Source organism: Xenopus laevis, chromosome 2L (assembly GCF_017654675.1).
Source record: "Xenopus laevis strain J_2021 chromosome 2L, Xenopus_laevis_v10.1, whole genome shotgun sequence".
Lineage (NCBI taxonomy): Eukaryota > Metazoa > Chordata > Amphibia > Anura > Pipidae > Xenopus > Xenopus laevis.
This window is the reverse complement of record NC_054373.1, coordinates 81402757-81427298: the sequence shown is the minus strand read 5'-3', so window position 1 is coordinate 81427298 and position 24542 is coordinate 81402757. Positions and strand designations below refer to the sequence as shown.

Genomic DNA, 24542 nt, shown 5'->3' with positions numbered 1-24542 from the left:
GTTCCCTGCTCCGAAGATCCTGAACCCATTGTGCCTCCCTCTAAGATCGTCGCTGCCCTATTTCCCTCCTTGGCTTCACAAATCCTTTCCGCTCAAGCTTCTGCTCCTGACAATATTCCTCTAGGGGTTGCCTTTGTTCCACCTGATTGTCGCCTGTCTATTCTATCCCAGGCTCACAGTTCTAAACAGGCCGGCCATCCCGGAGTGGAGAAGACTACCGAACTCCTTTCTCGCCTGGTGTGGTGGCCATCCATGAGGAAGGACGTCAAAGACTTTGTTTCTTCTTGCACCATCTGTGCCATTTCCAAGTCTGGACATTCTCCCCCCAAAGGACTCCTTCTTCCATTACCCATTCCATCTCGTCCTTGGACTCATCTTGCCATGGATTTTATTGTGGATCTGCCTGTCTCCTCCGGTCACACTGTCATCTGGGTTGTCGTTGACAGGTTCAGCAAGATGGCTCATTTCATTCCCCTCCACAAACTTCCCTCTGCTCCTGAACTTTCCAAGCTTTTCATCCAACATATTTTTCGTCTCCATGGGTTTCCTGTCGAGATCGTCTCTGACCGTGGCTCACAATTCGTGTCTAGATTCTGGAGATCCTTGTGCAAAGCTCTCAACATTTCTTTGCAATTTTCTTCTGCCTATCACCCACAGTCCAATGGAGCCGCTGAGAGAGTGAACCAGGCATTGGAACAGTTTCTTCGCTGCCATGTTTCCCTGTGCCAAGACGATTGGTCGGATCTCCTTCCCTGGGCTGAGTTCGCCCATAACAACGCTTTGCATTCTTCCTCGCATCAGTCCCCTTTCTTCTGTGTCTACGGTCAGAATCCATTGGCGTTCCCTCAGGATCTTCTCCTCACCAATGTCCCTGCCGCCAACGATCAGGCTGCCCACATGATGGCTATTTGGGCTGCTGTTGCCTCTAATCTGCAGAAGAGCTCCCTGGTCCAGAAGAGGTTTGCCGACAAGAAGAGGATTTCCGCTCCACCCTATGCTCCTGGTGACAAAGTTTGGCTTTCCACCCGTAACATCCGCCTGAAGATTCCTACCCCCAAGCTTGGTCCCAGATTCATCGGTCCCTTTCCTGTCATTGAAATCATCAATCCGGTGGCGGTTCGTCTTCAACTCCCTCCAGAGATGCGGATCCCGAATGCCTTCCATGTCTCTCTCCTTAAGCCTGCTGTGTCTTTTTCTTCTTCTTCTCCCCCAGCTCCAGTCCTGGTTGACGATCACCAGGAATTCGAGGTGAAGAGGATCTTGGACTCTCGTCTTTCCAGGGGCACTCTTCAATATCTCATCGAGTGGAAGGGGTTCGGTCCCGAGGAGTGCTCCTGGGTCAGGAGCTCAGATGTCCATGCGCCCATCTTGGTTCATAGATTCCATAAACTATTCCCTCTCTCCCCTAGACTCGGTGGTCCTGAGGCCCCCCCTAAGGAGGGGGGTACTGTAATGGAATCTATCTCATGTTCTCAAGATGGCGTCCAAGATGGCGACTGCCTGCCTCACCACATGGCTCCTGCTGGGCACAGGTCTATGACCTCACCTTTTTCCCACTCCAGGATTGGTCGTCGGCGACGGAACGGACGCCGGCATCAGGATCGGGCGCCGGCGTCGAGACGCCAGCGTGAGGACGCTGGCGTCTGCGTCTGACGCAAGCGCGTCAAAATTGGCGCCAACCCAGGGACTACTTAAACACACTTCCCCTTCCAGTCCTTGCCCAACTATAGGTTCCTGCTACAGAGTTCCTGGGTGTTATCTTCTATATTGATTCTTGTGTACCGATTTCTGCCTGTTTTTCGATTCTGCTTGTCTTCTGCCTGGTCTGACCTATTTGCCTGTATTTTGACGATTCTTTGGATAAACCCTCTTGTACCTCGAACCTGGTCTGGTCTCCTCTTTGGTCTACACTATTACTGTGCCTTCGGGCCCATTACATACACAAAAACAACCGCTTTCTCCTTCACACTGGAAACTGTGTTGGGCATATACTGTATATACATACAAAATTGTAGGACTAAGAACTTTAAATGCCCCGTTAATCCAGTATATTATAACTTGACGGTTAATAAAATGTTTTGATGGTAATACTGCACAGTATCTATTGTGTGTATAAACTAATTTTAACTATTCATGGATGGGGGACACCCCTTCCATGTACTGTACATGCACAATGTATACATTTTTTTGGTAAGGGTGGGGATTTGAGCCCTATGAGTGGTCGCAAAATAAATTATATTCATGAGATGGTAATGTAAAATATTGTGAGTGGCTGAATACCCTCTTTTTCTTGCATATAATGGTATGCTAAGAAAGAACATTGTACAATTGACCTTTTGTACCAAAAATGTTGATTTGTTTGCTTCAGGTTGGTCAGGTCAGTGAATGAACAAGGCGTCAAGTCGGATGCGATAGAAATAAGGTAAGTAATGGAAATGTTGGATGAAGTCGCAGCATTGATCCGACGCAACACGACTGTCTGATGCAGATGCAGCATGCAGCGTCTGCATCCGACAATCGTGTTGCGTCGGATCAACGCTGCAACACTATCCAATAATGTTGTTACTTACCTTATTTCTGTTGCATCCAATGTGACACGTGCGTTTTTGCGCAGCGCGTCGGATCACGCGGAAATCGTCCATGAATTCCTACCCTTTAGTGTAGGAGAGCACTACTGGTCTCTCTACACTAGCATTCCCATGCCAAGGACCCAGTCCAAGTGCAAAAGAGAGATAAGCATTGGATGAGTAAGGGGGCAGCAAAATGCCAAGAAACACCACAGATGATGCCCAGTATGGTTGCATACTGCTTGTCTAGTAATTAACTGGCATAAAATAAAAATGTACATCTATGTGTGTCTATAAAGATGCTATACATCAGTGCTACGCAATATGTTGGCGCTATATAAATACATGTTAATAATAATATACATAATAGTTAGGGATGCACCAAATCCACTATTTTAGGATTTGGCCAAACCCTGAATCCTTTTGTGAAAGATTCAGCTAAACACCAAACCTAATCTGGACTTGAATTTGCATATGTAAATTAGGTAAATGAGGGGGAAAGAGAAAAAAATGTACTCCCTGGTTTGTGCGAAGAAAAGTCACTTGATTTTTTGCATTTCGATTCAGTTTGGCCAGGTGCTTAGATTCAGCTGAATCTGAATCCTGCTGAGTAAGATTTTTCTTACAGCAATTTCTCGTCTCCATTGTAAGAAGAAGTAGTGCTGGATAGAGTCCTGCAGCGGGTCGGGTACCCGTGGGTACCCGCGGATTACCCGCAAAAACCTGCAGTACCATGCGGGTTTTTCATTGAAGTTCAAGGTGAGGGTATACCCGCGGGTCGGCGGTTCTGCGGGTTTGCGGGTTGCGGGTCGGGTTGCGGGTCGGGCTGCGGGTCTTCTCAATATCAATATTTGCTCCTTTTTTCTGGTCACGTCCACTTCCGATGATGTCATTTCAGGTACACAATGACAGCACTTCCGGTTTTACTCCCCTTTTTCTGATCATATCTACTTCCGATGATGTCACTTCCGGTTTATAATGACAGCACTTCCTGATTCTTGATGGTCAGCGGGTCGCGGGTCCGGGTTGCAGAGAAGGTACTTGCGGGTCGGGTTCGGGTCCCAAAAAATGGACCCGCGCAGGACTCTAGTGCTGGATATGCATTGGAAATTTGTTATATTTTACTTTCAGTTGGAGTAATGTATATTGTATTTATTTTTCCAGTGTCATATAATGATGCCAGTGTGTTTTAAAAGAATGACAATATAATGTGCTATTGCTCTGTACAGGTACAACTGGTGTGTTTGCTTCACAAACATTATAATAGTTTATATAAAGAAGCTGCTCTGTAGCCATGGGGGCAGCCATTCAAATCTGAAAAAGGAGAAAAGGCACAGGATGCACATTATCTACTGTGTATCCTGTGCTTGAATGGCTGCCCCATGGATGCAAAGCAGCTTGTTTATATAAACTATAGTTGTGTTTGTGAAGCAAACACATCAGTTTTACCAGTGCAGAGCAACAGCGCAATTTATTGTCATTCTTTTAAAACACTTTAATTTTTGGTGTTACTGTTCCTTTAAGACCATTTGTGAACTTTCTTATAAAGCCATTGTTTTATTAATGGCTCTTACAAACATAAGTTTTTATATGTAGTGGACAGACTTTTGTTTTCTCATTGAAATACATTCACTCTCAATATGAAAACAAGACACTTGTATTTACATCATAATATCTTGTGGGACAGATAAAATCTGACTAAAATCTTTTGAGTACTTTTGCTGTAAATGGTATGTAATCAGTGTAATTAATTTAAAATGTGCAATGTTATTTAAACAAGATTCAAAAAATTCTCACTGTACAGACGAGGCCAGGCTCAGTCTACTAAATTCAATAGCAATTGACATATCTGAATGGCAAAACATTACATGTTTCTCTAGAGGTATAAGGGCATGTGGCCCCTGTCGTATCTTTTGTCTTTCATATCTGCAGATACCAGGAAAGCACCATAATCTTCCCCTCTTTGCCTGAATGTACGCAGCTGCACCTATGTAATTTCTAGCTATTGTTTTAAGATATAATTGATCTCCTTTGAAGCTAGCACAGTTGGGTTTTTAGTAGCTCCCACGCAAGGAAAATTAACCTCATCATCACACATTTCTTCAGTTTCAGGTTTCAAATTGTACACATGTTTCACTTCTGCTTTGAAAGTGTAGACGTTTTGGGGAAACACAAAACTAGAGCGCTGAATAAGATCTGAATCAGAGCCCTTGATTCCTATTTGCATTTAAAACACATCCGGCGGATAGATCTGCTTGCAGAAATCTCTTGAATGCTTGCACCAGCCACTGGATTGTGAAAAAGAAATAAAATAAGTTTTATCAAATAAAGGCTTTAAACAAAGTGCCTTCCTGTTGCACATCAGATTTGTTTGAGCTTTTCAAGCGTGTCACAGCTGAAAGCATTTAGGGAGGCAAGGATGAAATCAGAGAACTGGAGCCAGAACCCTATACTAAACTGTAGTTCATAGAACCATTTGATCCATGGACCGATCCGATTGCCGTCTTGAAGTCAGGAAGGCTTTTTTTCCCCATCTGAGGCAAATCGGAGAGACTTCAAATTGGGCTTTTTGCCTTCCTCTGGATCAAATAGCAGTTAGGCAGGTAATATATAGCCTTAAAGGGATTCTTTAATGATTTTTATAGTGTAGTTTTTATTTATAAATTACACTGCAAAAAAATTACTGTATGGTGTTAATTCATACCCCAACAAGCGTATTTTTTTTTAGTTGTAATATTGGTGTGTAGGCAGCCATCTCAGGTCATTTTGCCTGGTCGTGTGCTTTCAGAAAGAGCAAGTGCTGCACTATGGAACTGCTTTCTGACAGGCTATTGTTTCTCCTAAAAGTTGATGTAACTGAAGGAGTTGTAGTGGGACATGGATTTTTACTGTTATCTACCAGGTAGCTGTTATCTTGTGTCAGGGAGCTGTTATCTGGTTAGCTTTCCATTGTTCTGATGATGGGCTGCTTGAGGGGGAAGGAGGGGTGACACCACTCCAACTAGCAGTGAGACATGTGTTTTTTATCTGATTACCATCCCATTGTTCTGCTGATGGACTGCTGGGGAAGAAGGAAGGGTGTTATCACTCCAACTTGCACAATGCATGAAAATGGAGAGCTCAACCCAATACCAAAATAAACACTTGTTGTAAGTGCAGGGTGCTTACCCGAAAGACCCTTCCCTTGCATAGGGGTCAGTAGAGTAATAGCAAAAAATTCGGATGCACACCTGTTTGTTGAAATTATGTCCAATTTAAGCCCATATATACATCACAAAAGGGCAACGTTTCAGACCTTGATAAAGGGCCCGGAGGTGTCTGTAACGTTGCCCTTTTGTGATGCATATTTGGGCTTAAATAAATCACCTTTGGACACAATTTCAACAAACAGGTGTGCATCTGAATTTTTTTCTATCACTCCAACTTGCAGTGCAGCAGTAAAGAGTGACTGAAGTTTATCAGAGCACAAGTCATGTGTCTGGGGGCATCTGGGAAACTGACAATATAGTTGACCATAGATGCAAAGATTTGATACGAATACAAGTATGATGTCCCAACATTTTTCATGCCATGGTGATTGGTCAGGTTAGAAGATTTCTGTAGGCTTGCTATAATTTCTCTGCATGTATTGCCTTTCAGACAATATCAGTGGGAGACTGTCACCAGTTTTTGTCGGACATAACTTTCGCACAATTGCTGTTTGGGGCAGTACATTGTCTGATCTGTTCTTTTACTACTTTATTGGATCTGAATGGTTAGTGGCAGGTCAGGAGATTGCACTGCACAATCTTTCGTCCAATATTGAAGGTAGGGATGCACCAAATCCAGGATTCGGTTCAGGATTCGGCCAGGATTCTGCCTTTTTCAGCAGGATTCAGATTCGGCCAAATCCTTCTGCCCGGTCAAACCAAATCCGAATCCCAATTTGCATTTGCAAATTAGGGGCGGCAAGGGAACTCGTGTGACTTTATGTCACAAAACAAAGAAGGAAAAAAAGTTTGCCCCTTCCCACCCCTAATTTGCATATTCAGTTCGGTATTCTGTCTAATCTTTCGAGAAGGATTTGGCCAAATCAAAAATAGTGGATTCAGTGCATCCCTAATTGAAGGTATAGCTGGCCAGCCTAAGTCTAGCCCCATGTCAGATTTCAAAGTTAAATGTAAAACATCAGTATGCTCTTCTGAAAAACAGATTTCAGTGCAGACGTCTGCTGGAGCAGCACTATTACCTAATGCATTTTGAAAAAAACATGTTTTCCCATTACAAATTCCCTCTAAAAGGTAGAACTTGATAGACGTGTGTCTTTTTTCAACCTGACTCACTTTGTTACTGTATTGGGTGCAGTGACAGAACAGACTGGAGCAAGTGCAGAGACAGAACCAGTGTCGGACTGGCCCATCGGGATACCAGGAAAACTCCCGGTAGGCCCAGATGTCAGTGGGCCCTCATGCTGCTAAACATTTGGCCTAGTTCATGGTCATTCCCTAGTTCTATGAGGACAAAGTGGCTAAATAGCTGGAATAATAGATTATAGTATGTAAAGAAAAGAAACTAGGAGAATAGAGGTTGAGTGAGGAGAGGAAGAATAATAGTACTGAGAGCAGGCCACAGGTCTAAGGTTTTTTGGTGGGAACCTAATCTAAGGCTTTTGGGTGTCCCCTGATGTCCCAGTCCGGCACTGGATGGAAAAGACTGGAGTGGGCACAGTGACTGAATAGAACAGATCAGGTACAAAGATAGAATAGAACAGACTGGAGTAGGCACAGACACCAAATAGAGCAGATCAGGTACAGAAATAAAAAAAGACTGGAGCAAGCACAGAGACAGAAAAGACTGGAGCGGGCACAGAGACAGAACAGACTGGAGAGGGCATAGAGACAGAATAGACAGAAGTGGGCGCAGAAATAGAACAGACTAGAGCAGGCACAGATATAGTACAGACTAGTGCAACTGGCAAGACCAGGCAGGGCAAGAGCTAGGAAAAGAATGAGCCAAACAGTGACAAACCTCAGTGTTCAAGTAGCAACAAAGCTCAGGCCAGGAAATGATGAGAGTGAAGTGTTTAAATAGGGCATACACAGTTTTAATTGGAAGACCCTTATAAGAAATAAAGCTGAAGAGATGTGACAGAAAAGCCAGGTAAACAGACCAGATTAACCAGAAGCCTACAGGCTGCCTTTTGGGTCTGGATCTTAGGGAAGAACAGCTAACAACTGCTGAGTCTAGACTACCATTGCTTTTAGTCTTAAAAGAGCAGCAGTAAAAACACTAAATGTGCTGTGGATTAATAAATTAAACAAACAAAAAAAATCATCAATAACTACAACTCCAGTGAATTATTTAAAGGCCATGCAGAATCAGAAGAATCAGCACTGACAGTGTTAATTACCCATCTTTCTCTGAATCAGGAAAGAGCTCTTAAAGAAAGAATAGAAGACGATGCAACGCTCAATGGAGGGCTGCATGTTATCGATCAATATACAACTATCTTTGAACAGGACAAAGCAAGATGGCAGCGACTGTCATTAGTGATAAGCACATTTTTTCACAATTCATAGATTCTCTGCAAAAGTCTGCATCTTGCCATCCGCAGATTTTTCCACAAAACTGCACCAAAATTTTACCACAAAAAATAAAAATCACCAAGGAAAAAAGCCCATTTATTTCAATGAATTTGGAGTAAGAAAAAATTCCCATTGACAATGCTTTTGGAGCAAGAACATGACAAAAAAAACGCCCATTGGGGGTTATTTGTAAAGTTTGAGCAGCGCATGTTTATTCACAAATGGTTGTATTGCCCGTGTTTTTTCCTGAATGGTAAAATATTGCACTGTTGTGTACGTCTTTCTGGTTTTTGCAAATTCTCATTGCACACAAATTTTCGCTTTTTTTTTTTTTTTTAATTTAAACTTTGAAGGTCCGGAACAAAGGGTAGGAAGAAGAGGCACTAGTGCCTAGGTCCCAACTGCCTGCTTTCCAATGGTTTAAGTCTGTGAGAAACAGAAGAATCAGCACTGATAGTGTTAATTACCCATCTTTCTCTGAATCAGGAAACTTCTATCAATAAACAAAGGTATTGCTGGTATTCTAAGTAAAAAATAAAGCAGCACATTTCTGCACTTCCACTTGACATTGCATTGTGCTCAATTGCCTTGCTCTGAGCCCCTCACTTCCTGTTTACCACTTTCGGGCTGTAAAAACACTCCTTCCCAAAGTCATAAAATCATTATTGAGGAAGCCTAGGTGCATGTCAGCTTTGTTCCAGCAGTGCAAAGAATTGTGATCACATAAGAGTCACAGCAAGGGAGGAGAGATTGCTGGTGTGTTGATTATTGACTGCAGTGTAAAGGTCCTCATAGACGCAAAGATTTCTCTTGCCGAACGACCGATTTTAGCAAGTCTGGACAATCCTTCGAAATTATCGTGCGGTTAGTGGGATTCGAACAATCGTACATCTTACGTTTTTTTGGCCGACATCTGTCTGATAGGCCAGGTTAAAAAATCTTTGTCAGTCCCAGTGCAATCTATCGATGTTTGCAGGGCCAAGCAGGCAGCTACCCTTTGTTTTCCTGGCAAATTGGTCTTTTTAGTTGATGGACAATTCGTACAATCCTATGATTGGTCCGAGATAATCATGGTCTCATGATGACAATCGGATCTTTTAAAAATCTATGGCCAGTTTTAAATGCTGTGGTCTTAAACCTGAGGGGTTGAATAGCTGGGAACTTCTCAATCACAGGATTTTGCAATGTGGGATAGTTTATTACAATAACCCCCACAATCAAGGGAGAAACTTGTTATAATAGATATAGAATTTGCCAAGAGAAGTCCTGCTTTCACAGTGGCAGCTTCATTCATTGCCTGGTCCTATAGGCAAGATATTCCCATTTGTTCTAAAAAATTCTATTTCTAAAATATTTCCAGAAATATTTATTTTGCATCTATTTCGTTTTTACGTGTTTAACTACCATTGTAAGCACTGGGGTTGGTTATTTTCTTTTTTTACTGGGGATTTTTATGAGGGGTTGTGAATTATCAAAATGTTGCTACAGCATTCCACCCAGCCATCAGTCATTAGTTAGCCCTGTAGCAAAACTAAAAATGCTTAAAAAAAATGCTTACACCTGCATTCCCATGCGGTAGCTTTTTTTGGGCATTCCAATGCCCAGAAATGCAGGAGTTAACAGACTCCTTTATTCTCTAAGGGGACTGTACCCATGAAACCTCACTGAAATGCCAAACACAGATAAGGCACAACATGCAGCATTTTCCCTTTGTTTAGTGTTCCATTGTTGTCCCCTGGGTACAGTCCACATGGAGAAGGATGGGATTTGTTAACTCCCGTGTTCCTGTGCACTGGATTGCAGGAAGAAAATACTTGTGTATGAACCTTAATGATAGCAATATCCTGACTGGTTGCTATGGGATACCATGCTAAAATAAAATAAAACCTGATTTTGTTCAGTCTTAAGACATTTATATCTACATTTTGTCTGCCAATTTGATTATATACTTTATATTTGTGTGTGTGGTTGTTTTGCCAATTAGCAAATACATATAAACAAGGGAAAGTTGTGCTCACCACTAATTTTTAAAAACATTAAGTGGGTGTGCAATGAGGTTGTGACCACAAAATTCACATACAAATACAAGAGGTCCTCTGCACTCAATCCATTTTCAATATATTAAGAACATTGAAACATTTTGTTCCTTAAGCTGCTAAAAATGCCTTACCCTTTAAACAAAATAGGGATTGTTTGTCCATATATTGCAATATATCTAAGCTGGCCAACTAAGTCAAAGTCATCCCCGGTGTAGCCAGTTCCTCACTCAACTTGCATCTGATTCATTAAGAATTCAATTGCTTCATTATACATTTTATAAAGGGACTACGTTTTACCGGCAACTGACTTGCTGTTTTCAAAGTAAAACTCCCAAACTTGGAAGCCCTTTTATTAGCCACCAGTGGGTTCACTTGATAATAGCTGAAAGGGTGGAAGCTACAACATGGAGCTGAGAGTCATATGTATATATACCAAGGTATAAAATTCTACTTATTTTTACAGGAATATACAGGTATTTCCTCTCTTGCAGTGAGTGATTAGACCTTACTGGCAGCCTGCTGGGCCTTGCATATTTCATTACCATCCTGTAAACCAATTAAATCTTTGCAATATATAGTGAATAAAGTACCCCTCTTGTAAATTATAAGGATATTATAAGTTACCTGGGAGTTTCATGACCATATAAAAAAACGAGGCCGATACTTTTTTTATCATAATACAGGAGATACAATAAGGCATACGGTGGTATATAGCGTGTATGGCTACTCGTGACATGGGAGCAAGAAGCCATACACGCTATATACCCCAAATGCCTTATTGTATCTCCTGTTATTACCTATATACATGCACATAAAAGCTTTAGAGGTCTAATACAATGATTTAGGGCAGGACTACACGGCCGATTTCGCAGCGATCCAACGCGCTGAGCAAAATCGCAGGCATCATGCCGGATGCGACGGAAACAAGGTAAGTAATGGCGGATCGTGTCGCATTGTTGATACGACGCGACACGGCTTTTGGATGCAGACGCAGCGTGCAGCGTCTGCATCCGACAGTCGTGTCGCATCAACAATGCGACGCGATGCGACAATTGAATTACTTACCTTATTTCCATCACATTCGACGTGACGCCTGCAATTTTGCGCAGCGCGTCGGATCTCTGCAAAATGGCCCGTGTAGTCCTGCCCTAAGGCTGATCGACTAATTACTATGTTCCGAGTGTGTAGATACATGCGACGTTGTAACATTGTACTTTATGATTTACTTTTGTGATGATGTTACTTTTTGTTACAATTGATTATTTTGATACATCCTTCCTGCACTGACTTGTATCGATATGTTTATTTACCATAATGTCTTTATGTATATAGTTTTGGTTTGCACATTTTTCGTTTATTTTTTGTATGTATTTTTTGTCAGGGATGGGTAGTGACGTCACTTTAGTGCCTTTCCCGCCACTGGTGTTTATTTAAAGGTTTCAGACAATTAACCCTCGATATTCGACTAGGAACTAAAATCGTATATAAAAATAGGCGTGTGGAAGCACTCTAAAGGCTAAGTAATAGTATATTTAAGTATAAAGGAAGTGCTAGTTTTAATGCACATTCCCTGGGCCCCTGTCTCAAAAGTAAGTTTACAAAACAGGGGTTTTTAGTTACAAAGTTATGATCATAAAGTTGAAAAGCCACCATACCATGTCAAGGTAAACCCCACATGGCGGTCCCTAACTTGTTGCGAATATCGAAGTCGAACGATTTAGCGCAAATCCTGCGATCGAACGATCGAAGGATTATTCGTTCGATCGAACGATTAAATCCTTCGAATCGAACGATTCGAAGGATTTTAATCCAACGATCGAAGGAATATCCTTCGATCAAAAAATCACAGGCAAGCCTGGGGACCTTCCCCATAGGCTAACATTGACTTCGGTAGCTTTTAGCTGCCGAAGTAGGGGGTCGAAGTTTTTCTTAAAGAGACAGTACTTCGACTATCGAATGGTCGAATAGTCGAACGATTTTTAGTTCGAATCGTTCGATTCGAAGTCGAAGTACTAGTCGAAGGTCGAAGTAGCCCATTCGATGGTCGAAGTAGCCCAAAAAACACTTCGAAATTCGAAGTTTTTTTAATTCGAATCCTTCACTCGAGCTTTGTAAATCTGCCCCTAAGTGTTTTGATGTGTGCTATACATATACATTATGAAAAGAGTCATTTTTGTTTTCCCAAAATGGTTGATATTTAGCAGCACTGTTCCCTGATACAGAGAGTGTGAGTTTCTTAGGAACCTGAATGCTGGCGCATATGATTTATGTTTCCACATTCTTCTTTGATCTGTGCTGCATAGCCTGTTTACAGGCAGCAAGATCAAAGAACATTGGGAAGTAAAGTGTTAAAATGTTCCAGCATTTCTCATACTCATAATAGGATTCTGGAGAGAGTTTTATCTCCTTCCTCTTCATCCCCTGTAGGGGTTAAATATACTATAAAAAATCACTTCCAAATGTGCATAATCATCCTCTTATTTGCGTCTGTAAGTTACCCTCCCACTTAGATTGTAAGGGCACATCCTTCCTCTTGTATCTTAAATACTTAGCTCTTAAACTTTAGCAACTGTACTTTGTATTTAATGACATTTATTGTTGTAATAACCCCTGTTTGTTTTATTAATGTATTGTTCTACTGTTCAGTGCTGCACACATAAGTAACTCTATATAAATAAAAATATAGATACATACAATTATTTTGTGTCTGTTAAGGCCATACAATAACAGTGGCACTACTTTTAAAAAGGCTTTGGGCTAATTGAGCCCTTTAAACTAACAGGGGGTTTATCTCCACAGGTGCGAAATGAAGAACAAATGAATGGAGAGCACTCTGAATAAATCAAAATATACAAATTGAAGGTGCAAAAAACCCAGAAATACCCCACACAGTAATATCAGAAATACTATTTTGCTATTGAGGGCTTGCACACTTAAAAAAATATATTAACACACAAAGGTGGTACTGCAAGAAGAATTTCTTTATAGACAATTCATTAATCATACAAAAGTGTATTTTTTTTACAAGTACAGTATACATTATAGTTAAATCAAAAAACATTAATAAGTCAAGTACATACCACCAGATTGTAGCCAGAATATATAGGCAATACAAGGAAGTCGATACCCTTGCCAAAAAAATTAGAATTACCACGACTTTTCAGCATAAAGCCTTTTTCAAGGGGAATTCCCCTTGAAACAGGCTTTACGCAGAAACGTGGGGGTAATTCCCTTTGAAAAAGGTTTTACACCTAGGGGCAGATGTATTAAGGGTCGAATATCGAGTGTTAATTAACCCTCGATATTCGACTGGCGAATTAAAATCCTTCGACTTCGAATATCGAAGTCGAAGGATTTTGCGCAATTCATTCGATCGAACAATCGAAGGAATAATCGTTCGATCGAAGGATTTTAATCCATCGATCGAAGGATTATCTTTCGATCAGAAAAAACTTGGAAAGCCTATGGGGACCTTCCCCATAGGCTAACATTGACTTCGGTAGCTTTTAGGTGGCGAACTAGGGGTTCGAAGTTTTTCTTAAAGAGACAGTACTTCGGCTATCGAATGGTCGAACGATTTTTAGTTTGAATTGTTCCATTCGAAGTCGAAGGTCGAAGTCGCCAATTCGATGGTCGAAGTAGCCAAAAAAAACATTCGAAAATCGAACTATTTTTCCTCTATTCCTTCACTCGAACTTAGTGAATGGGCCCCTTAAACATGGGGGTAATTCTCATTTTTTGGCAAGAGTATCTGCTGCCTTGTATTGCTTGTATACTTGTCCATGGGTGCCAATTCACAGTAGAATGAATTTCTTGAACTTGTTCCAAAATAAATTTACTTGGAGTGAGTTCACTCCATATGCCTACGGGGGAAACAGGTGAATGGAGCTAGTTGCAGGTGAGCACATTAAATCTACAGAGAAAGCAACATCCAAGGGCTGGGCCATTGTCAGATATTCTGAGGATTGCTAAAGGTCCCCATAGACGCGACGATTCTTCTTTGGTGAACGACCGATTTCAGTGCAGTCTGACCAATCCATCAAATTATCGTGCGGTTAGTGGAATTCGAACGATCGCCCATCTTACAGAAAATCTGTCAGAAAATTGATTGGCCAGGTTTAAAAATCTTTATTGACCCCAGTGCAATCTATCTATGTTTGCAGGGCCAAGCAGGCAGCTACTCTTCAGTTTTGCTGGCAAAAAACCTGAAATGGTCTTTTTATTTAATGGACACAACGATCATTTTGAGATCATGGCAGTCTCACAATAACGATTGGATCTTTTAAAAATCTTTACATCTATGGCCAGCTTTACACTTGAAATTTAGTACCTCAAATTGGTCCTACAATGTAAATACAGTAAGGTACTTTACCCTCTCCAACTTCTTCATATTGTTTCCGAATTACTTAATTCTAGCTGGGTGCATGGGCAGTAAGGCTTAGACTGAGGGCACACAGAGCATTGACTCTGGTGGGCTCTCTCCTTTTTTGCAGGCTGAGAGAAGTAAATACACTCCCTAACAGGGGTGTTTCAGGCCCCAATGCCACCTTGAGGCAGCCAAGTCGATGCCTAAACCTGCACTTTTTGTGTCAGCGTGTAAAGTGGGCCACATTAATAGTGCAAAGAGCACAATTGCACTCTTCACAATATGAGGCCAAAATTCCAACTTAAAAATCAGAATTGTGGCTCTTTATTTTATCAGGAATGGCTTTTTGCTGCCCATGGTAACATGTGGGCTGCTGACGCTTAAGGCGAGCTTCTGAACTTGCCTCATTGAGGCAGTACCCCTTCCTTCCCCAGCACCATTGATCTGCACTGAAAAGTATAGCTTCCACTTTAGTGCAAGGATGGGAGTGGAAATTGGTACAAAATGTGAAAGCATGCATTTTTGGGCCAATCTCTGCTCTGTTTATCTGTTTGTGGAGTGTGCCGACATTTTTCGTCTGGTGGAGATCGGTCGTTTGGTTGATCGGAAAGGTTTGATTTTGACTCGACCGATCATTGCGCATCGCATCGTAATCGGATCGTTCAGCCATATGGCTGAACGTTCAGATTACCCCGATATAGCCATGCTCATTAATGGCATATCGGGGAAAGATCCGCTCGTTTTTCCACCTTCAATGTTATTCTGATAAAATTGTATGCAGATGGGCTGTGAGTGTAAGCCCCTCTTTGGACTTGCAGCCTACAGGAGGCTCTGTTTTGCAGTGCACATGGTTTTTATACAACTATAACTTGTCTTCAGATCAGGAATTCAAATAGAGGCTACATACTTAATTTAAGGCCACTGGTAGCAATATCTCAAGAGATTGGAGAGCAACAGGTTGCTCACAAGACATTGGTTGGGGATCACTGCCATAGACAGTCACTATTTAGTGGGCTGGTGGGGTTCTGTTTGGGCCTCTATGTACTTGAAATGCCAGGGCCTATTTTGAATGCCATTCCAGGCCTGGTTCTTAGCATGCGCTCCAACCAAAGGAATTTTGAAGTTCTCCAAGTTATTGGTAGTGCACCAGATGATGTAAATCTGTAATGGAGCTTGGCTCATGGTTGCGTCTGGTAACTTGTTCCTAGCTGTTTAAAAGACACTGGGGCTCATTTATCAACACTGGGCAAATTTGCCCATGGGCAGTTACCTATGGCAACCAACAGGTCCGGACTGAGAATTAAAATAGGCCCTGCTGTTTCAGGTACACAGAGGCCCAAACAGCCCTCCATCAGCCCACTAAATACTGACTTTCTATGGGACCTTATAGCAGCGCCTCTGGCATTTGCCAGAACCCACAGATTGCCAGTCTGGGCCTGGCAACCAATCAGTGATTAGCTTTTTAAAGCCAGCTGCAAGTAGAATAATGAATGTAGCTATTTGATTGGTTGCTATTGGTTACTGCCCATGGGCAAATTTGCCCAGTGTTGATAAATGACCCCCAGTGGGTCTACAGAGTTTAGGGGGACACTTAAAGGTACCTAAAGTGGGCATTGTGCTAAACATTGAAGTCGTTTGGAAGTCTGCCATCTACTCCCATAAAATACTACTTTGTGGCCATTCTGGCCCTTGAACAATACAGTGTTTAGATCATAGACCCCTGCAAGCACTTATTGATGCCATATGTATAATTAGTTTCATTTTATATAGGTTATGTTCTTGGTTATATGCGAGTGGATGAAGACGAGCTCTGTTGGCTGCCGGTTTGTCAACGAGCAGTGGGGCAAGTGGTGCGGAGGACGTCATGGGCAGTGGAGGCCGAGTGCGCAGCTACAGTTTATCTGGTGCTTTGGTCTGAATTCTTCGGCGTTGAAGTTGGATGGAAGGGGAGCCATGCCGCAGGTGTCTGGGGAAAATAACTAGAGACTATGAGAAACTGAAGAACTATAACCCGGAGTGAATGGGAAGGAGGAGAGTGAAGCCTAAAGTCAAACACTGAGCACAAGATACGGAACTAAATTCCCAGCAGGCATAAGGGCAGCAGGCTAGTTCCCTCCGTTTCCTGCCGGAGAGCAGCGCTTGGGAGACGCCGTGTAACTCGCCTGAGCCAGACTCCCGTGCTTTTGTCACACAGTAGGGGAGGAGGGAGACTGGGAGGGGAGAGAGGAGCGCGGAGGAAAGAAGCCGATGCACGGCGAAGGGCTGGGAGGTTTAGCTTGTTTCCTTCGCACAACAGCAGATTAAACAATAACAGGAACAAGCGTGTGCCGGGAGACATAAGCCAGGGGAAGGGAAGAGAGAGGGACCCGTTGCTGCGACCAGGAGAGAGTGCACGTGCCGAGGGGATTACCCCGCACTCTGACGGACACAGAAGGGGGAGGCGAGACTAGAGCAGCAAACGGGAGGAGGAAGCATGTCCGTGCTACAGTGATATTTCCGGGAGAAAGAGGCACCTGCAGACGGCGCCTACAGGGAAACGACTTACTCACACTCCGTGACTAGGTCAGGGCAAAGTTGGCGTCGCTGTCACGTCAGACATCGAGAGGAATCGCCGGAGACAAGGTCAGAAAACACGCACTTTTAACTAAACCTTGTATGTGTCATATACCCCCCATTGATCAACTTTAGAGGCGTGGCTGCTGCGTGCGACTGCGACTTTTATCTGCGCTGTAGCCGTGACCAGAATTGAAGTGACTGCCTAAATAACTGTTTCATATGAGCTAGTTATGGAAAGGACGTAACACGAAGTTGTCTTCGTAATTATGGCTGATAACTTGTTTCTTAGATGGTCCCATGTCATTTATAGGTGGGCAGTTCTGTCATACGTGGAGGAGACATCATTCAATTAAACCGTTCCCCCGGGTTTTCAGCCTGACTCACGAGGTTATATCCAGCCCAAAGGTGCGCAGCTTGGACTTGCCTTGAGCTGCAGTACGAGCTTAATCTCTAATGTGATCATGGAACTAGCAGGAATTCCCCCACCGCCCACTCCCTTTTCCAGCTGGGCTGATAAATTAGTTCCGAGGCGAGAGTGCACGAAACGTTGCGCCTATTGATTCATTCCGTAACTTCAATCAGCATTGATCATTATTAAAGCTGGAGGCAATTTTTGTGCAGAGCTGTGTGTCCGGTCGAGTTAAACACCAGCAATGAGGATTTTCCTTGTCGCTGTGGCATCTACTAAAAAATCTTTAGGTCACATTAGTTACTAGTTGCCTACATCTACCATACTCCTCCAGCTATTATGGTAACATCCGAAATAGAGAGTCACTAAGGTTCTCATTGTGTGCAATGGCTTCTGCCAGTCAACCGAATGGAACAATTAAAGGGGTTGTTCACCTTTGAGATAGCGTTTCGTATGATATAGAGAGGGATATTCTGAGAGTATTTGCAATTGGTTTTCATTTTTTATTATTGGAGACTTTTGCGTTGTTTAGCTTTTTATTCAGCAGCTCTTCAATTTGCATCTTAACCAATCTGGTAACTAGGGTCCAAATTACCCTAGCAACCATTAATTGATTTGAATAAGAGAGGGGAATATGAATAGGAGAGGACCTGAATAGAAGGATCAGTAATAAAAAGTAACAATAACAATACATTTGTAGCCTTACAGAGCATTTGATTTTTTTAGAAGGGGTCAGCGACGCCTATTTGAAAGCTGCAAAGAGTCTTAATAACTATAAAACTATAAAAAAATAATAATAAATCAATTGAAAAGTTGCTTAGAATTGGCCCTTCTATAACATAATGAAGGTGAACCACCCCTTTAACTCGTGCGTGAAACTAAATAGATTGTTTGCATTGCAAGGCCTTGTATTAAATATTGTCTACCTTGGGGACTAATGTATTGGAGATTGAGAAGGGGACAGTTAGTACCTTATTTTTTGTCTCTGTTATATAAAGTATAGCTTTCCAATCTTTGGTGGGGATGCTGGGAGTTGTAATACATGGGTCTTGTAAATAGCTTTTAAAATCTTGTATTTAATAACAAGGTGTTATGCCATTCTTTCTCTGCATCCCTCTCGTTATATAGAAGCTGCTGTCTGGAACAAAACCTGTATTTCACATTGATTATTGGCAGGCAAATGTTTCCACCTGGGGCAGAATAGTCAGTGGGCTGGTGGCTGCCTGACTGAGCGGTTAAAGTGCGATTGACTGCTGTTGCAGCGGATCGCGCTGATGTGCTGAGATTAGGGCTTTGTGTGAATCGATTTACAGCCGCTTTTGCTTAACCCCACACTGCAAGGAACAAAATTTGGGTGATCGCTTCCCTACTCGTTACGATGCTTTAACAAAGTAGACAGATGAGAAGTATGGGGCAAATTCATGTTACACTTTTAACTCTTTGCAGTATGGACGTGTCACTGTGTGCCCTTGTGACTAATTAGTATGGTGTTATGACTCGCTTGGTACATAGCTACGTATTCTGGGGCATGTGGTACAATTTAAGGACTTGCAAAGGGTTAGTTCTTAGGTAGAACTAACTAAATAGATAACTTTTGTCAGTGTCTTTGAGCACAAAAAAATCATCAATCCTCAAAATTCAGTATTGTCCATTAGTAGGCCCTGGTTCCTGTTGTGCCCCATCCAATGGATTGTATAGCCCCAGCCTGCTCAAGAGCACCATATATACTTCTTTGTGGAATGATCTGACATTTAATATGTACAGTATGTCGAATAATATGTCCACCAGTATTAAAGACTTGTGCCCATTTAGTTTAGCATGTGCAACAAGGTTGTTTTTAGCCTTTGTGGCTCCAGTCCTTCTTTTGGGAGTTGTAGTTCAGTAGCGAATGAGAGCATTTTAGCATTCTTTCTGATTTAACCTATCGCAATAAATTCCTCCATTGGCTTCTCAGCAATAAAGGGTTAATAGCAGCCCTGTTTGTGAGGATTTTGCAATGAGAGTGGCTTGGCATGCCCCTCTGCCAGCTTGTCCAGTGCCAGGCCTCCTGCGTGTGGGGTTGCTGTTGAATCGCTGTCACACGTAGGTTAATTAGGAAGCATTCTCTAGATCAATGGCTTGCACAGCCCATTAGCCATTCTGCTGCCTAATTGCAGGATTGCACTGCTGTCTCGGCACCGTATCCCTGCAATCAGCGATCACTCGCAGCAGCAGCAGCAGCTGGGGATTAGGCGCGCAGAGCCCTATAAGAATGGAGAACCATTTAAACCATTACTGGGCCACGCTCCAGCATACTGGGAAACACGGGAGGCATACGGGGCAATATTAATCCGGAGAAAGCTATCCCAGTGCAGAAGGGACACACTCCCCATTATTTTGCTTTTGTGTACAGTATTCTCCTTCCCCAGTGTGCCCTTTTTTAGCAGTGATGGTACACACCAGGTGTTTTGAATAGGCAGCAATGAATTAGGAAAGAAATAAATGACAGCTTCCAGGCGCAGATGTACTTCTATGGTTGGATTCAGACATTGTACTTGGACTTTGTAAGCTATCCAAGCTTGGGAACAGCCTGAGAGCTACTGCTTGGCCTTGTATTTATAAAGCCAGTGCATTTTGGTTAAAGACGTGTCCGTTTAAATAATAGTCAATTTAGCTAGTGATAATCCTGTGTAGGGGGAATCCTTGCATTTATGTAAAACAAGGATGCCAGGTAGAAATTTGCTAAATGTCATGAGTCGTGTACTAAGTGCATATATTATATTGATACAGTATACAGAAGACACGAATGCTTGCTAGGTGCAACATGTATGTGATCATAAACAGACACAAATCCGTAGTCGACGAAACACGATGGTATTTGTCACTGTAGCATATGCAGGCGACTATACTATCTGCTTCGACAAATTAAGTCGGCGGTTCGCTGCTAAAAGACGAACTGTGAGCTGTCTGCGATCCAATTATGCCACAAATAGCATCGTTGCAGGCTTTTTCACAAAATTGCAATGGGTTTGTTATTGTGCATTACAAGGATATAATTCACAGAATATTCATATTTATTGTATTATATGAATGTTAGGAAACACTGGAGTTTCTTAACCATATAAAGGCATGAAAGCGGCCACATACTATGTTTTTATATAGTCCTGGAACTCTTCCGTTACTTCTATTTGCATTTAGGAGCACAGTGTCACATTGCAGTTTTTATTGAAAATGTTTTACATTAATTCAATGCGGATGGCCACATGACAGGCCTGGATTGGCAATCCGTGAACCAAATACCTGAGTCTCTGCTGTAAAACATTAGGCAGTCACTATGTATTGGGCCTATTGGGGTTGTTTGGTCCTGTGTGTGCTGTAAATGTCAAGGCCTATTGTGAATCATCTCACGACAGACCTACCATATCTGTATCTTGAAAAAATTTTTTTACAATGATTAGGGCAGCTTGGAGTTGTAGATTGAGAAAACTAGGATAGATACAGGCTGAACAATCCTGGTGTAACTAGATGAGGTGTGATGTGATAGACCCGCTTTTCACTACTTGCTTTGGATTTGCTGTTGGTAGTATTTTTTGTTACACAGCATTATATAAACACACTTTGCCGTGTAATTTCTAGGGGTTTACACTACAACAATGCATATGAGACTGCAATCCATTAGATGACGCCACGATTGAGTTGTACCAAGTGATCCGCACTGCCTGGGATTGAGCTGACAGGGCTGCCGTGTGTAATGTTTCAGTGGAAGAAGGATTGCAGGGCCGAATCCCCACAAGCAATTGGAATAATGAACAAGGGCTGCTTTTCATGCAGGGCAGCAGCTCCTTTCCTACCCCCTCCTCTTTGTAAAGGTCCCACCATCTGAAAGAGAGAGAGTTTCCGTGGTACTTAAGTGGCTCCTTTAATCTAGCGACTGTTTGCTGTACAGATAACACGGCCCTACCCTGTGGGCTGGAGACTGGGAAAACTCAGCTGAAGAGCCACTAGTAACACCCAGGTCACATTCCGATTCTGTTTGTTTTCACAACAGACCCCTGCGGGCCCTACTAGTTATTGGCTGTCTGACCGAGGATTTGCCGATGAAGTGCTGAAATATTAGACGAAACCAAAGAGCTGCTGCTTTTATATAACACGCATATATATAATTATATAGTCTCAGTGTTCACTAGTTTACAATGTCGGCAAAGAGCACCCCAATTTAACGTTAAAGCTAATGATGTCTCTCACCCACTCGAGCCATTAGCGGGGCTTACATAGACCTCATCTATAGAAATCCTCCACCAGCAGTGTAACCTCATACCTGTAATGCTTTGTTAGTTATTATTTCAAATGACCCCTCCCCCCCCATGTGAAGTCAATTCTCATCACCTTCTGAGGAGGATGGAGTTGTATTTCTGTATCCCCTGGAGTGTAAGCTGAACTAACATACAAAAAGCCTTTTCAGTATCGCTGCAGATAAGAATTAATTAAGATACGGCGGGCTCTGGGCAGCCTGCTTTGAATGCACAATATAAAGGGACACTGTGCCTTTAACATCCCTTCTGCGTTGGGGAAGGTCAAGCGATTCCGGACTGTACCACCCCGTATGACAGAGCCCTAAGGGGACACGTGAAGGCCGCGGATTGTGTCGGCTTTGCCTGCAGCTCACGCTTCTTCTTTGTCTGAGCGCTTGGATGCTGGGCTTCGGCTCTGTTTAGAAGATCGCGCAATGATTTTCTGTTGCACACATCCCCTGCCCTCAGACGACTATCGTGCCAGCATTGTCTTGGCCCAATCGCAATGTACTATGCCCCTTATCGTTATCTCATTCCCTAAAAATAAAGCAGACGAGGCCGTTGCTACAAGCATCGTCATAGCAAGGGTTATTCACACCCCTACCTTCACATGAATATGTGATCCCAGCTTGCGACTTTCGGTGTTAATGCTAACAGGCTCGTACAGGTAGGTGGTCCTTTACATACCACCTAAAAATGCACATTGAATAGTATGTGCATTTCTCACAAACTTCCAGTCCAGGCTCTTATAACTGGTTACTAATGTCACAAGGAGCTCACTGACAAAAACGAATTGCCCTTTTGTTTATAAAGACTGTAATTAAACAGGCTGAAACGCAACACCCTGCTATCAATCGCACCGTGTAGGGAAGAGGTGGCAGTATATAAGTGTGTGTTTATTCTTCCTTGTAAACTGCAGCCGACGTGAATGGTGCTGCGTCAGGCAGACATAAATAGCTGTCTGTTGGGAGTGTACGGGGACTCTGGCCCCTGTATTTCCTTAGTATTCCCATTTGAAAAGAATGTGCTGAGCTGAAGCAGAACTAGTGTATGGGAAGAGCATTTCGGGAAAGCCGCACTTTCATTGAAAAGCATTTTATTTGGTAGTGGTTTTCAAAGAGCACCCTGTGGGGTGCAGTGCCTGGAGGAACCCAGTGTGTAGGCCAATTTGGGTGAGATGATCTGGGATATATATATATATATATATAGATATGTGTGTGTGTGTGTGTGTGTGTTCTTAGACAGCTGCCCCTGTGCACTGAAATCCAATGTATACAAAATAGAACAAAAACCAGCACCAAGGGTCTTGATGTGAAAAATAGATAAATATTGTTACATTGTATGCCATACCATGTAACAACATTTTATTATATATTACACAAAAGCCAAGAATATCTTGTAAATTATATCCTTCTAAATGGTGAGTACTGATGTCATCAGTTATAAAGGTGAGTAGTGATGTCATTTCTGTCACATGACTCACGGAATCTTGTGTATTATAATAAATAAAGTACCCTCTTTTGAAAAATATGAGGATATTAGAAGTTACCTCAGAGTTCCATGTATAAAAACAATGCCTTCAGCCTCCTGTTTTTATATGGTCATGAAACTCCTCGGTAACTTATAATATCCTTATAATTTACAAGAGGTTAAAGGTAAACCGAGGCCAAATGCTGAATCATAAAGGAGGCTTCAACTTTCAACAGTCGCAACTACAGGGGATTAACGTGATCGGGCTCTCCGCGATACATGAGAATTGGCAAGAGCACATGGGAAAATATATGGAGCTTCATTGTATATTTACGTGGGTATAGGCTGCACACTGCTGCGGAACATGCCAAAGCTTTCTATTGACCCATCTTAATCTTGTCTTAGTGTGACGTCCCGGTCTGCGACTGCTCCGTTGTTCTTCCGTATTTGAGCTACAAACGAGCCACCGTGGCTGCCCCCAACTGACAGTGTTGCCTAGCGCTAAGGAACAGCAATAACACGAAAATCCTGAGGCGTCGCATCCCGTTTCTATTATCGCTAGTCAACGCTCCTACAGCGATCAGAAGGGCATAGGGCAAGGCACTGGCACCCACGGTCCCTGTAGGATCGGTCCGATTTGGGCACCCACAGTACTAGAGCGCTTAAGCCCCTTCACACTTGCACACGCGGCTTTGTTCTCACACCCACACGCGATTTCTAATACCTGACATGACATTTGTTGAGCCTCTGCACTTTGTCACACTCCAGATCAGATAAAAAGAAAAGTCTTTCATTTCCTAATTGCGTTCCATCCACCCTTTCCGTCCCCCATGCAATACGCAGAGCCCTTGCCTTCCCATGTTCAGACCCCCGCAGAGCTGCGAGCAGAACATTTGGTAACCATTTCTGGGAAGCCAACATGTTTACAGACAGGAGGGAAGTAGCGATGTATTTCCTAAACTCCAGCTCACCACAAGCCAGAGGCACACGGGGTCACGATTAATATGCGAGGGCAAGGGGCTGAGCAGCTTTCTCTGTAATCCCTTTTGGGAATATGTTAACCCAGTCTCTTCTTCCCCCTACGCACCGTTCTTATGCAGGAATACAATTTTAAGGAGCCTCGTTAATCCATAGGCACAGTAGGATGCTGGGATGTGTAGTGCAACAGCATTTGGAAGGTGGCTGGTTGGAGAATTAATATGACAATTATACTGATACACTCTAAATACCCAGTAAGTGGATTCTCTGATACTGCGATTGACTTTAAATATGGAATGGAACAATCACCCTTCACCAGAAT

General features: G+C 42.7%; 1 protein-coding gene across 1 annotated transcript in view; it reads left to right on the top strand.

Annotated features, from left to right (window-relative positions):
• The first annotated feature begins 16464 nt into the window (after positions 1 to 16464).
• The window catches only part of bcor.L (BCL6 corepressor L homeolog), a 108893-nt gene continuing 100815 nt past the window's right edge, over positions 16465 to 24542 (top strand). The window contains exon 1 of the mRNA XM_041582092.1: positions 16465 to 17158. The gene's annotated coding sequence lies outside the window, so the exon portion shown is untranslated. The remainder of the gene's footprint in view (positions 17159 to 24542) is intronic.